A 15,544-nucleotide genomic window follows, 5' to 3' on the forward strand; every position below is an offset into this window, starting at 1 on the left:
AGTGATGCTTCTTTCTCCTCTGCCTGTTTCCCTCTGTAATGGGAACTGCATGGGGCCAGCAGGACTTGCCAGCCTACCGGGCCCAGTGCAATTTCAATTGCAGAGGAGAGCCAGCAGAGGGGAAAGCCAAAGCAGTAGCAGATAATAGCTGCTCTCTGAATCCCCCTGCTGGCAGGAGGATATCCTGTAGGCCAGCTGTCACAGGGGAAAGAGTAACTGAGGACTGCCGCGGCACACCGGTTGGGAAATGCTGGCCTAGACCAACATGTTCCTAAAAATATTAATTTAACTGATGTGTTGAAAACAATGAATAGTCTTCAGATGGTTATAACAAAAGTTAGTAATATTGCCTCTGATTTGCTCTTTCTGGATGCTAAGTTTTCCAACTGTAAAAAAAAGAAAAATGTTTCCTTTATTGTAGAGCAGGTTCATGCCTTATAAATCTAAACATTGGAGTTACAGTGGGTAGATTCATCCTTAATTAAAGAAAATCAAGATTTTGCAATTTATTAACTTTCCTGTTCTTATAATTGCTCTGCCTGCTGATTTATTCAAAAGATGCTTGACCAATTCCAAAAGAAACTTCCCCACCAATAACTGAAATGTATTATCTTGCCAGCTCTAGGGAGAGAGAGCAGCTGCTACCTGCAGGGATTGAAAGAGTTGCTCCTTCTCCCAGTTTGACCCAGGAACTTGACATACTGGAGAAGATTTGTTTGGGGAAGACTACCATGCTTATAGATCTTGTTTTTGAGTGAAACAGGAACTGAATATTACAATTTTTTCTGTTTTTGTTTAAGAAAAAGGATATATTGTTTATAGAAGCTAAAGTATTAGTATTCCCAGATTTTGGGGCAATGTCCCAAAGTGCATAAAAAGTAATGCAAGCATTAATGCATGTTAAACACTTGCATTTTCTACCACAGCGATTTTCAGTCAGTGTGTTGTGACACACCAACGTGTTGCCAAGCACCGGCAATGTGCCAATGACTCCCAGTGACCTGCGCTCTCCTTCATTGCAGTGAGACACACATATTCTTCCAGTAATACTGCTGCCATTCTATCCAGGCAGGAACAGCAGCAGTGTTAGTAGAAGCTGGTAATACATCAGCGGCATGGTCCTTTCTTCTTCCTGCCCCCACAGCCCGGAACAGGAAGTGATGTAAGTGGGGTGCGCAGGAAGAAGAGAAGACCGTGCTGCATAAATTAGCAGCAGAAGCGCATGTCCAGACCAAAATAAAGCACAGCTGGTGATCAGTGACGAGAGAACGAGCAGAGTTAGCCCCCTCAACCGATGGGATTCTTTGTTCTCGAGGAGGAGGCTATTGCAGCTGGCATTTGTGCTGGGGAGGGGGGATTATGAGAGAGAGCGAGCCAGGGAGGGAGCGAGCATGAGTGTGTGATAGACACATACTATCAATCACACTTGCACAAAAATGTTCTCTTTTACTTACATACATGCTGTCGAAGTGAGAGAGCATGTACGTGATTGAGAGAGCATGTGTTTGATCAAGAGAGAGACAGGTCAGGGAGGTGACTGGTGTATGTGTGTGAGAGAGACAGACACTGGTCTGGGAAGTGAATACTGTGTGTATGAGGGAGACAGATACTGGTCAGGAAGGTGACTGGTGTGTGTGTGTGTTTGTGTGTTTGTGTGCACATGTGTGTGTGTGAGACAGACACTGGTCAGGGAGATGATGTGTGTGTGTGTGTGGGGGGGGGAGACAGACCTAGTCAGGGAGATGATTGATATGTGTGTGTGAGGGAGACAGAGACTGGTCAGTGAGGTGACTGGAGTATGTGAGGAAGAGAGTCAGGGAAGAGACTGTGAGTGAGGGGGAGAGCGAGAGACTGGTCAAAGATGTGACTGGTATGAGAGAGAGAGACTGGTTGGGGAGGTTTCTGGTATGTGAGAGACCGAGACTGGTCATGGGGTATAATTGGTGTGTGTGTATGAGAAACTGGTTGTGAGCCCTATGGAAGAGGACCATGATGTTAGAGCTTCATCATCCATTGTTACTTCTGGTGTGTGCTACTTGCCTGCAAGGAAAAAGAGTAGGAGAGTTGCTGGAGAGGGTAAGTAATGGTGGCTTTTTAAGTTTATTTTTCTTGATTGACTGCCATTTTAATTATTGGGTATTATGTGATGTGTCTGCTGTTTTGAAATATTTTATTGGTGTTTGAAGAATTTTTAATCATGTTTATGAGTTTTTAATAAATAATAAACAGTTATTAGTATAGTTTTACATGGATCTATAGCAGCTTGGCTTGTTCTGTTTTCCTAATAAGAGATATATTGATGTTTAGGGCTTGGTTTAATATTTGTAGTGTGCCTTGTCATAGGTAGGGTTGTTCCATTTGAGTGCATGCCATAATGCAGGTGTAACTTGTGCAGATTAGTTTGTGTGCATTATTGCAGATCCTGGGAGTGTGTTAGGTGCTATATTTCTGTTTCCATTTCTCCAGTTTTGTACTGCATGCAGAGTGGCTTTTTTGGATTTCCATTCCAGCTTCTGTCTCCATACTTGTAATTTGTAATGTTTCTGTACCTGGTGAAGGTCGGTTTTGTGTGTTTACTAGCATGTAGGCATTTGATTCAATCTTATTTGCTGTATTTTCTCAATAGGACATGCATTGGTGGTAAATAATTACTGTCTTTTCATAAGGAGGGCTATTGTGTCTGGTAGTAGAGGGAATTTGTTTTGCTGTTACTGAAATGACACCAAAACCAAAATATCTTTTTTGTATGGTGAATTGTACGGGGAGTGTCCTAGTTCTGCTCTGCACCCATTGTTGGGGTTTGAGGGGGTTCCTCTGGATGCAGAGTATTTGTTTGCATTTAGCCATGTGATGATCATGTGTTCAGTGTGTCACGTATGTGAGAACCATCTGTCAAGTGTGTCATGACAGGAAAAAGGTCGAGAATCAATGTTCTACCATATTTAATGCATGTTAACCAAGCTGTTGAGGTGTTCTCTAGCTTGCGTTAATATTAATGCCAAATCTATACTAATGAGGTAATAAGATGCAGAATCATTCTAAATAGCTCATTACAAATTAGCGCTGTGAAAAACAATGTGTAAAAATGTAACACATATCCATCTATGCAAAAACCATAACTACACCTCAGTGAAGTGTAGTTAATTTTTTACTTTAATGTCCACATTAATGCAAACCTTATTTGTTGGTCATTATCATTGGCCAGTAATGTGCATGTTAAACAGTGCATCAATGCTTGTTAACAGTTAGATATTATTATTGTTGTTTGTAATGCACTACTAGCGGGCATACAGGCTTTACAGACACATATAATATATGGTTCTTCTCCTTGGAGTTTACAATCCAGTCAAGACACACAGACAGACAACACAGACAAAAACACAAATAAAGGCATGATAGGAAAGAAACAAACCAAGTGGGAATTGAGGGACAAGCAGCTTTGAGTTCAGCTGCAAATAATCTCCACTGTACCTAATTGTTGAAATAGAAATGTAATGTTTGCCCAGGAAGTAATCTATATAAGAAAAACAGAACATGGGGTGGGTGAGTGAGGGAAGGGTGGGAGCTAAGCTCTGGAAGGTCACCCCTGGCCTCTGTCTATAAAAGGCAAATTCTATGGCTCAGAAGGAAGGGCCTGTGAGGAGACAGTCTTCAGTCTGTAGCAGTTAATGGCCCATTGTGCCTTCTGAGAGCTTGGATCACGGTGCTGTGCAAAACTCCAGCCTTATGAATGAACACCCGAAAGACAGCAGACAGCCAGGCTCCTTGCTGTTGCTAAACCCAGCCCCTTTTCTCACAGAAAAATAGTTTACCTTTGTTAAGCAATGGGAAGAGAAAAATTATACTTTTCCCAAACTGATAACCAGCAAATAACATAGCAATAATATTAGCTCATGGATCTCTTAGTTCAAAACAGTGGCATTTTGAATTTATTGGAAGCCCAAAGATAACATGGATGGGTACTGTAGCCAGCCCCTCCCCATCACCACCATCATCGCCTCTTACACCATCTGCTGAGGCTCTTCATGGGATGGGAGAGAACCCCAGTCACTCCTGCCCCTCCAAGGATGACAGCCAATCGGAGGCCAGCACCATTGGCAAAAAAGTGAAAATGGTTCCAGCCTTGGGTCAGGTGGTGCTCTTTTGAGAAAAAGGGCTGGTGGGGCAGGAGTGACTGGGGATTGCTCCTGCCACATGAAGACCCCTGGCAGATGGGGTAAGAGATGAAGTGAGGTGGGTGGGTGGACGACTGGCGAAACAACCTGCGAGAGAGGGGTCCTTGGTCAAAAGTGAGGGAGCACTGGACCCCTGTGTTTAATGCCTCTGGTTCAAATTATGCAAGTGAGGAGCTAAAGATTAAAGATCAGAAGCTGTGTTAAAGAACAGGGTGTTATTTTTTCTCAGGAACTCTTGTAAATGCAGCATTATCTATCAGAATGAATAAATGTTGTTGTTTTTTTTTTTAACCTGCTCATTTGAAAGGTTTTCTTATAAATAATCCCCAAGTATTGGAAGACGTAGGCAACGCCATTCCTGGAGTGCCACAAACAGGTCTGGTTTTCAGGATATTCAGAATGAATATGCATGAGGTGTTTCTGCATGCAATGGGGACAGTGTGAGCAAATATACCTCATACATATTCATTGTGGATATCCTGGAAACCAGACCTGGTTGTGGCTCTCCAGGACCGGAATTGTTTACTCTTGTATTAGAATCTGTTTCTTCAGCGCCTCTTAATATGCCTAACTTGGTAATACCTACCTGGTGTTTTTGTTGAAGGTGAATAGTGTTGTCCTTTTAAATGTTCTTAACAGTGTCATTCATGTGTGCTTTTTTTATTATATTTGTTCTTTTTTATTTGGACTTATTTTGTTCTTAGTTTACCTCTCTTTATTGTGCACTTATAGTCAACATAGTGATGGACATTGGTTTGGAAAATGCATTTTGTTCTTTTTTTCTTTTGTGTTACAATACTGAGTCACTGTATGGTGGTGTTGGTTTTTTTCCTAGATGTTTGACTTGAATACAGTTTTAAAGTGCATAAATTAAAAACAAAGAAAAGAAACCAACCAAGAATACTAAATAGATCTGAAAGCGCAGGAAGCTCAGCACATTACAATATTATCTGTGCTGGGTTTGCAGCAGACAGGAGGGTATATTGATTTTGGCGTCTTCATCAGACTTTAGTTTTAATAAGTTTAAAGCAGAAATCAATCATTAGAGGTTAATGCTCCTTTCTTTCTCTGCTGAAGTCATTTTAACCGCGCCATCAAGATATCAAGGTATTCCCCACCCCCCACCCCCCTGCAATGTGTTGACCTTAACTTCTGAATAGCCAATCCATCCAGAAAGAGCATAGGTTGGCCCCGGCAAAAAGAGGCAGCCGGTCAGTGCCGTTTTCTTGAGCCCTGTGTTGACACACAGCTATACAAACCTCCAGCTGTGCATTTGCTGCTCTTTCGCTCGCACTGCAAGGGAATAGATGTAATTTCACTGTATAGTGCCAGCTATTTAAGTCAAAGAAATCAATGTCCACAAATCGATACCAGGATTAGTAAGGACCTTCACTGCTATTAATAGCAGAGCTTTAAGAAACTGTTTAAGCCTGTTGAAATATCTGCTGCTGTGAAACGACATAAGCCAGGAGACGAAAGGTCAAAGGAATTCAGGGCAAGAGAAGTGTGTCCCTTTTCTCAAGTACATATGTCCCATTTTGAGAATGTATCCCACCAGTCAGGTAGAGTTTCTTATAGTTAGTTTGGTTTAAGATCATTTTTATCTGGAGTAAGCTTGTTGTTGGTGAGTTGTTTTTATGGAGGGGGCGGTAGGGAAGATGGGCAAGGCATTGCCTTGTGATTGGAGGGGAAAAAGAAGGTGAAACATTTGTTTTTGTTTTGGAAAGAGGGGAAAGAGTGTGTGTTTATGTTCTATGGGACTCACTGCAGTATTGGTTCTTCTGAGGCAAAATATGGAATAGGAGGAAGAAGCAAAGAGCAAAACAGAGACAAAAAGCAGGTTCAGAAGTGAGAAGCGCAGGATGCTGAGTGGGATAGATGCAGAAGGAATCAAAAGCACTGAAAATTAGTCATAGTAAGGAGGAGTGCCAGAGCACATGAGGGAATTAGTCATAGTAAGGAGGAGCGCCAGACCACATGAGGGAATTAGTCATAGAAAGGGGGAGGAGCGCCAGAGCGCATGAGGGAATTAGTCATAGTAAGGAGGAGCGCCAGAGCGCATGAGGGAATTAGTCATAGTATAGGAGGAGCGCCAGAGCGCATGAGGGAACTAGTCATAGTAAGGAGGAACGCCAGAGCGCATGAGGGATTTAGTCATAGTAAGGAGGAGCGCCAGAGCGCATGAGGGAATTAGTCATAGTAAAGGAGGAGTGCCAGAGCACATGAGGGAATTAGTCATAATAAGGAGGAGCGCCAGAGCACATGAGGGAATTAGTCATAGGAAGGAGGAGTGCCAGAGCACATGAGGGAATTAGTCATAGGAAGGAGGAGTGCCAGAGCACATGAGGGAATTAGTCATAGTAAGGAAGAATGCCAGAGCACATGAGGGAGTTAGTCATAATAAGGAGGAGCGCCAGAGCACATGAGGGAATTAGTCATAGTAAAGGAGGAGTGCCAGAGCACATGAGGGAATTAGTCATAGTAAGGAGGAGTGCCAGAGCACATGAGGGAGTTAGTCATAATAAGGAGGAGCGCCAGAGCACATGAGGGAATTAGTCATAGTAAAGGAGGAGTGCCAGAGCACATGAGGGAATTAGTCATAGGAAGGAGGAGTGCCAGAGCACATGAGGGAATTAGTCATAGTAAGGAAGAGTGCCAGAGCACATGAGGGAGTTAGTCATAGTAAAGGAGGAATGCCAGAGCACATGAGGGAATTAGTCATAGTAAGGAGGAGTGCCAGAGCACATGAGGGAATTAGTCACAGTAAAGGAGGAGTGCCAGAGCACATGAGGGAATTAGTCATAGTAAAGGAGGAGTGCCAGAGCACATGAGGGAATTAGTCATAGTAAGGAGGAGTGCCAGAGCGCATGAGGGAATTAGTCATAGTAAGGAGGAGCGCCAGAGCGCATGAGGGAATTAGTCATAGTAAAGGAGGAGTGCCAGAGCACATGAGGGAATTAGTCATAGTAAGGAGGAGTGCCAGAGCACATGAGGGAATTAGTCAGAGTAAGGAGGAGTGCCAGAGCACATGAGGGAAATAGTCAGAGTAAGGAGGAGTGCCAGAGCACATGAGGGAATTAGTCATAGTAAGGAGGAGCGCCAGAGCGCATGAGGGAATTAGTCATAGTAAGGAGGAGCGCCAGAGCGCATGAGGGAATTAGTCATAGTAAAGGAGGAGCGCCAGAGCGCATGAGGGAATTAGTCATAGTAAGGAGGAGTGCCAGAGCACATGAGGGAATTAGTCAGAGTAAGGAGGAGTGCCAGAGCACATGAGGGAAATAGTCAGAGTAAGGAGGAGTGCCAGAGCACATGAGGGAATTAGTCATAGTAAGGAGGAGTGCCAGAGCACATGAGGGAATTAGTCATAGTAAGGAGGAGTGCCAGAGCACATGAGGGAGTTAGTCATAGTAAGAGGGAGTGCCAGAGCACATGAGGGAATTAGTCATAGTAAGGAGGAGTGCCAGAGCATATGAGGGAATTAGTCATAGTAAAGGAGGAGTGCCAGAGCACATGAGGGAATTATTCATAGTAAAGGAGGAGTGCCAGAGCACATGAGGGAATTAGTCATAGTAAGGAGGAGTGCCAGAGCACATGAGGGAATTAGTCATAGTAAAGGAGGAGTGCCAGAGCACATGAGGGAATTAGTCATAGTAAGGAGGAGTGCCAGAGCACATGAGGGAATTAGTCATAGTAAGGAGGAGTGCCAGAGCACATGAGCGAATTAGTCATAGTAAGGAGGAGTGCCAGAGCACATGAGGGAGGCCGGGAGATGCAGAAGAAAGACAAAACAGACTCGGTAGAGAAGATTAAAAAGCAGGCACAAAATACCCTGCCAGTTAAAAATGTCTCTTCCTCCTTCCTCATCAGAGGGGAGCGAGGGGAGTGGATGCCCTGGGTGTCAAGCCCAAGGAGGCGTCATCAGCAAGGCTGTTTTTACTTATAGGCATAGCACACAAGGCTTTGCTCAGTGACTCTACTGGCCAGGGCCCAAAATCTCAGGAGCAGAGATCAGCCCTCTGCTTCCTACTCCAGCCCCTTCCCTCTCCTCCCCGCCAGCATGCAAGGAAATGGATAGTGGTGGATATGAGCCTGGAGTAGACTGAGCACAGCTCAAAGCAAAGCTCTCTCCCTAATCCCCCCCCCCCCTTCTTCTCTCCTATCCCCCCCCCCCCCCCCCTATCATCAGGGAAGAGAAAAGCTTGTATCTGATATTTGTATTCTTTTATTTATTTTAATAATATTCACAACACGGAGACAATCAAAGTCGATCTAGAAGAAATATTACCCTTAGAAGTTTGAAGAAATTAAGAAAGATCCAAGCTTGAGGAAGGGGCTACAATATCTACTCTTCCTTCCTCATTGCTCAGAACCTTCTTCCTACTTGGAATATTATAACAACTGGATAACAAGAATTTCTTTTCAGGAACAAATTGAAGAACTTCTACTACATTTTTTTTTTTTTATTCTTCACCAGAAATCAGATGAGAAACAGGAAACTTCAACAGACGAAGGTTATTGGACCTAAGTCTTTTTTCAATAGTTTCACATTTAAGATGTCAATTTAAATTATCTTAGATTCCTGAAGTTAATGCAGATCGAAAATGAGAAGGAAGTAAAGCTTAAGGAGACACATTAGATTGCAGATGAAATGCTTGACTTCCCAGCTTCAGCTCTGGAAGAGAGAGAGACTGATATAAGAACAGGAATAACAGATTTCCCAATTTATTATTTATTTATTTAAACACTTTTATATACCGAAGTTCGTATGGACATCACATCGGTTTACATAAAACAACAGGGAAGAAGAGGAAGAGAAATCGGAAGAAAAAAGTAACATTATAACAAATATCTGATTAAATAAAAGAGGTTAAGAGAAGAGAAAAGGAGAGAGAAGAGCGGATAGGTAAAGGGGGAGATGTTAGAGGAGAGGATAGCTGGTTTAAGAAAACATATAATCAACTCAAAAGATGGGATATGTACAGTGGAGGGGTAGGATGTTGTCACATAAGAGTGGCGGGGTGTTATGAGAAGGCCTGTTTAAAGAGCCAGGTTTTTAATTTCTTTTTGAAGGTCTGGGTGCAAGGCTCAAGTCGAATATCAGGGGGCATCGAGTTCCAGTGATGGGGACCGGCAATGGATAAAGCACGGATTTTGGTAGAGTTGAGGTGTGTGTGTTTGGCGGGGGGAATGAATAGTGTGCCATGTAAGAGGATCTGGTGAGTCTGGTGGGAGTGTGGAAGTATAAGGATTTGTTTAGCCATTGCATGTCTGGATTGTAGAGGGTTTTGTGGATTAAGGTGAGGGTCTTGTATAGAATTCTAGAAGAGATGGGGAGCCAATGTAGGTCTTTTAGGATGGGAGTGATGTGATCGCATTTTCGACAGTTAATGAGAATATGGGCTGTGGAGTTTTGGAGCATCTGCAGAGCTTTGAGAGAGGCAGCAGGAAGGCCAAGAAGGAGTGTGTTGTAGTAATCGACACTTAATTCTTCTGCACCAATGACAGATGGACAAGAAATTCCTTCGGGTACAGAGGGAACCAATTCCCATTGAGAGGAGATTAATGAACATGAGCTGATCCAAATTTGCCTCTTGATGTAATATAACTGGAGTCAATGGATTGGGGGGAGGTGATCTAACCACAGAGTTCAAGGAGACATCATCTAGCTCAGTACTCACTTTAACATGTAGATCCATCAGGCCTCGAACTAGAGTTGAGACTTGAGAAGGAAATACAACATTCCCCTTCACCTTTTCCCCCATCCTTAGTCAGCAAAAAACTGGGCACGACCTGTAGGCACGCAGCTTGGCATGCTGCAGATCACTGCTTTAAGTAGGACACCCCCCCCCCCCCCAGCAGCACTGTGGTGGAATTCACATCAGGTTATCCAAGATATTTGCCTGACGGGGAATCCTCCAGCACAGCCCCTGGATGTTGGCGCAAAAAGCAGGTCCTCTCTGCATATTTCTATTTCTAATTTGTGATCCCTTATTCTGTATTTGGTTAGCGTCTGTCTGTGACGGAGGTGAAGTATTCTACTAGTATGTAGGCTCTGTTTAAGAATATGTAGTAAGCCAGCTGGAAGGTACATTGGTGTTTTAGGCCAAGGTGGAATATTGACAGTGCTGTCTTTTCATGTAGGAGTGTTGCTGTTTGAGTTCTGGGAGTTAATGCTATGTTGGTATGGCAAGCTTGCTCTTTAGGTTCTGAGTGTCTTTTTGTAGGGTTTGTGTGTTACTTCACAAAGTGCCTGGTAACTGAGGGAATCTGTGTCACTGTAACTGAAGTGACAACATAATTTGAATGTTTATCCTATGGGGAGTAGTAAAGAGAAAAATTTCCACTTCAGCCCAGCCAGCCATTTCAGAGATTACCTTCAGCCAATTTAGTATGAATATCTTTTAGAGGTCCTTGTTCAAACACATTTAATCAGATAATTAAGAAATTATCCACTTAAATGAAAATCTGGCCACTTATCCATCTAAATTCCAGCTGGATAACTAATTGTCCTGCAAGAATTTGGCCGGATAAGTGAGGGGCGGTCCAGAGGCATTCTGGGGAGGAGCTGAGTTAGCCAGATAAGTGATCCAATATTCAGAGCTAGTCAGAAAACGTATCCAGCTAACTCTAGTCATTCCGTACAGCTGTCCTAAAGTTAGCCGGATTAACCTATCCGGCTAACTTTAAGAAAGCTGGGAATATTCAATTATATATAATTGTGTCTGGCTAGCTAACAGAACTGCACAGCGGTTGAATATGGACCTCTTAATTGATAAATTTAGGTATTTCTTGGGAGCTTTTTATTTTTGCGGTCTATTTCCAAAAGTCACAGAAAACATATTCATCTGACACTGTAACATGATTTCTGAAAAATACATTTTGCAAAACAAAGTTTAATATTTAAAAGTGTTGAGCCTAATATTTAGCAAAATATTAGCAAGATAAATTGGACTTATCGGTCTAAATGGTGATGCTAAATATCCGCCTACAGTTAGCAGGTGCCACTTAGCCAAATAAGTGATTCATCTGGCTACGTTTATAGCTGGATAACTTAGGGGTGGGGAATGGATGGATTGGGGAGGAGCTGAGGTAGCCAGATAACTTATCCACCTAATTCCAATATTCAGAGTAAGCCAGATAGATTATCTGGCTAACTCTGGTTAGTCCACAGGGCTGTCTTAAAGTTAGCTGGATGCACGTATCCACATAATTTTAAGGCAGCCAGATATATTCAGCAGCATTGAATATCCGTGTATCCAGCTAACTTGCCGAGCCGCATAGCAACTCAATATGGGCCCCATGATGTCCAGTTATGTGATTTTACAGGATTGTTCTGGGAAGGGTTGTGGTGGGGAAATAATGATAGCTGAGTTTAATTATAAAAACTCAGGGGGAGCCTATGAGCCTGAAAAATAAATTGAGAAGCATGCGCAAGCCTGAAGGATCTAGGGAAGTGGTTTCCAAATCTGTTCTGGAGGACCCCAGCCACTCATGTTTTCAGGCTACTGCAATGAATAAGCTTGTGAAGAAGGGTAGGGGCTGCTCATGGCTCACTGGCCCTCTGTGGATTTTAAGTTTCTTCAGCTATTGCTGCTGCCACTGCAGAAAGATTTACAGCATTGCAGCCTTGACCCTTGCCCGGAACCCGACCACGAGATACGCCACCTGCCTCATCCTTTGCCGGGGACCTGCTGTCTGAATCAGCAGCCTGTTCTTGAACTTTGCCTTCTCTCCAGTACCTCTCCTTCTCCAGGACTTCCTGCGCTGCAGAGGCCCCACATAAGTCCAGCCAGCCCCGGCACCCTAAAGGGAACGTGGGCTGGTAGTGGTGCAGCTGCAGCGGGGTCTCTGCTCCTCACCTGCCTCGCCTACCGACAGTGAGGGCCTAAGGGGCTCCTCCCCACATCAACTCCCCCTCAGTTCAAGGGTCCACCAGCGCAACAAATTCTGTATATCTGCCCCGGGCACAGACAAAGCTGCAGTGAAACGTTCTTGTAGAGATATTGGTCCTGTAGCAAACAGGATTCTTTGCTGGACGTGACACCTGCATTTGGACAACATTACAATTATCCAAAGACAAATGGAAACCTGAAAAAAAAATTGTCTTAGCAATTTCTTTACACAGTTCAGCCAATGCTAACTTGCTGTCTCCTCCCAGATTCTGATGAAGGGATCGCTGACCCTGTGCTCTCTCTTCTCTCAGGGCCCAGAAAGGGGATCCTTCAGCCCACACTGCACACTTGACACAGGGATCTGAATGCATGGGGCACAGGCCACTTTTAATGGCCAATGCACAAGACTTTTTTTTAATCACTTCTTCTTCAGACCATACATCACATTTAAAAGAAACACTTACTTTTACCCTTTCAAAAGACACCTCAATCATGTGAAGCAGTGGTTCTCAACCCAGTCCTAGCTAGTCAGGTTTTCAGGATAGCCACAATGAATATGCATGAGATAATTTCATACAATGGAGGCAGTGCATGCCAATCTGTCTCATGCATTTTCATTGTGGCTATCCCGAAAACCTGACTGGCTAGGTGTGTCCCGAGGACTGGGTTGAGAATTCATGGTGTGGAGGGCAGCAAGAAATACCCTAATAAAGCATCCACACAAAAACAGTGAGTTCACTATTGGTGTATTGACAAGCAGAAACCTACAATAAATTGTAAAGCTTTTTTTCTCACCAGTTTCCTCCACTTTTTTCCCCATTGCTCTGGTTTACCTTTCTATTCCTCTCTCTTCTCCCCTCCAGCTTCCTGCCTTTCTGCAGGGAACATGCTTCTGGCCCTATGGCTGCTCTGTCCCTTCCCTCATGCATTTTCTCTCTTTATAGGATGTGCACAGAATCACAGCAGCCATGGGGCCTTCCTGTCAGTCCACAGCACTCTGGTGCTGGATCTCTCTTGCTCTGCAGGCCAAAGGAAAGGGGATGCTCTTAGCTACTGGGCCATAAACTGATGAAAAAGGATAGGATCACTGGCTGCAGCGTACTGCAGCTTTCTTGGAAGCAACTACCAAACATACCTTTTTTATTTATATTTGGAAGGTATTTTTTAGTAAATGCCGCTGTTTGCTGAAAAACATTTTCAGAGAAAACTATGGTGTTTTGTTTTTTTTTGTTTCTTAAGAAACCCGAATCAAGTTTCTAGAGCAAAGGAAAATTTCCAAAGACCATGTCTGGACAGCAGAGGTGAGTTCCTTTCAATCTATATTTTGTTGCTCGTGAACAGACGAGAAAATCTGTTCGGTCTGGAAAGCTCCTGCAAAATATCATCTTTGGATCATTTTCATGTGAGGTAATTTCATTTCGGCTTCTTACATTTAGTTTATGGCCATGTTGGAGAGAGCATAATCATTTTCCTTCCTCCACTCAGTTCCAGATGTTGACGATATCAGGAGAGCAATATTGCCTACTGGGAAAAGGAAAACAAAGGTCCTTCATATTGTAATGAAGCTGAGAATGATTTACACAGTTTAGAATGAGATCAGTTTAAAAACCCACATAAACATTTATACAGTTTTTCTGAGATATGCAAGGCCTCTTTGCTGCATTTTTTTCTCTAGGCCCTCTGGGTTTCCAGTTTAATCAGAACCAGTCTTTGTTGGCATAAGACACTATCTGCCTTCGTTAACAGCAACCCCATGTTTTCTCCCCTCTTTTTCCCCTCGCTCACCAACTCTAACCCAGCCGTTTCCACACTAGGAAGACGATACAGAATGGGGCACTCGGCCGAGCACAGCATTTAATACGCGATTGGCCGAGCGTTTCTCACCGGATTCTATTACCCCTTATACTGTAAGAGGTAAAAGCGCGTGGAAAATGCGCGGCTAACCCCTTGAAATTAATAGCATTCATCACATGCAAATGCATGTTGATGAGCTTCAACGGCAGGGGAGAAAGTCTGTTACTTCACTTTCAATGCATAGCCAGCATAGCTCTCTGCTTCAATGGCAGGGGAGAAAGTCTGTTACATCACCTTCAACGCATAGCCAGCATAGCTCTCTGCTTCAACGGCAGGGGAGAAAGTCTGATACTTCACTTTCAATGCATAGCTCTCTGCTTCAACGGCAGGGGAGAAAGTCTGTTACTTCACCTTCAACGCAGGGCCAGCATAGCTCTCTGTTTCAACGGCAGGGACAATGTAGAAAAGAGTATCTATATATATAGACAACAACCAACAAGGACTAAATTACATAGTCGATTAAACAAAAGCATGGGTGTAGCTTGCTTATTGAGGCTGTTACTACCCCTAACTAAGCTACATATTCAATTAGATGCAGTTCCAACACTGCTCTCTACATTAATGGTGGGGTGGAAGGGAAATAAAACTAAAAGGTACTAAGAGCCAAGCGTAACAAGTAAGAGAGAGAAAAAAAAAAGTGCATAGGTTGCTGGGCAGACTGGATGGGCCTTTGGTCTTCTTCTGCCGTCATTTCTATGTTTCTATGTTTCTATTAGTTAGTCGCCCGGAATACTGAAAGAAAATATGCGGCCAAGCCACACATTTTACTCTCAGAAATTAATGCCTGCTCAAGGGCTGGCGTTAAATTCTAAGCAACCCTGAATAATGTACAGAAAAGCAGAAAATACTGCTTTTCTGTACACCCTATAACTTAATATAATAGCGATATTAAGTCGTGGGGGAACCTAAAATTTAAAATTTAAAAAAATCTAACCCGCCAGTGAGCGGATTAGAAAAACAGCTGCTCAATTTTGCCGGCATCCGTTTTCCTAACCCGTTGCTGTCAGCGGGTTCGAAACCGCCAGTAAAATTGCGATTCAGTTGATGGACCTGCTGACAGCCGCCTCTACTGCTAATAAGGGGGTGGTAGGGACATGCTATTGTCTCTAGCGCCTCCTTATTAGCATGATACCTAATTTGAATACAGAATTGCGTGCCCAGGAGAGGTGTCTGGGCACGCGTCGGGACAGCGTGTGCTCAACATGGAGCGCCAGATCTCCTGCACTTTTAACTGAATCAGCTTGTAGGCCTTCAGTCAGGAGTCACGAAGCAAGGCTCCTGCTGGAACCCTGACACCATGGCTCAAGTCCGACCACTGGCTGCGAACGTTGCCTATGCAGATTCCCTAGTCCCGGATGTCCCAAAAAACAGAGACCAGGCCCTGGAAGTGAACTCAGAAGCTCTGCTTGGTAGCATGCAGTCATTGCGGTTCAGCCACCAGGCTGGCTACGATGCTTTTTTTTTTAATGCAAAAAATTATTATTTTTATTTGATAAAGTCAGTGGATAGCTTTCTGCTGCAAATATTTCTTAAATCCAAACCTGGGCACACCAAGGCTCTTTATTGCTCCAGATTCTTTGTGCCAGCATTATACAAGGCATTTCATGACCAATAAATCATTGG

General features: G+C 43.6%; 1 long non-coding RNA gene across 1 annotated transcript; it reads right to left on the bottom strand.

The window, feature by feature from the left end:
* Nucleotides 1–8,405: 8,405 nt before the first annotated feature.
* On the bottom strand, nucleotides 8,406–14,199 carry LOC115086140. Its single transcript, XR_003855102.1, has 3 exons — nucleotides 14,156–14,199; nucleotides 13,498–13,591; nucleotides 8,406–8,847 (listed from the first exon to the last, which is right to left on the bottom strand). It is a non-coding gene; the product is annotated as an uncharacterized LOC115086140 (long non-coding RNA).
* Between the last annotated feature and the right edge of the window lie 1,345 nt (nucleotides 14,200–15,544).

The sequence above is a fragment of the Rhinatrema bivittatum genome, chromosome 2 (assembly GCF_901001135.1).
Source record: "Rhinatrema bivittatum chromosome 2, aRhiBiv1.1, whole genome shotgun sequence".
NCBI classification, from domain to species: domain Eukaryota; kingdom Metazoa; phylum Chordata; class Amphibia; order Gymnophiona; family Rhinatrematidae; genus Rhinatrema; species Rhinatrema bivittatum.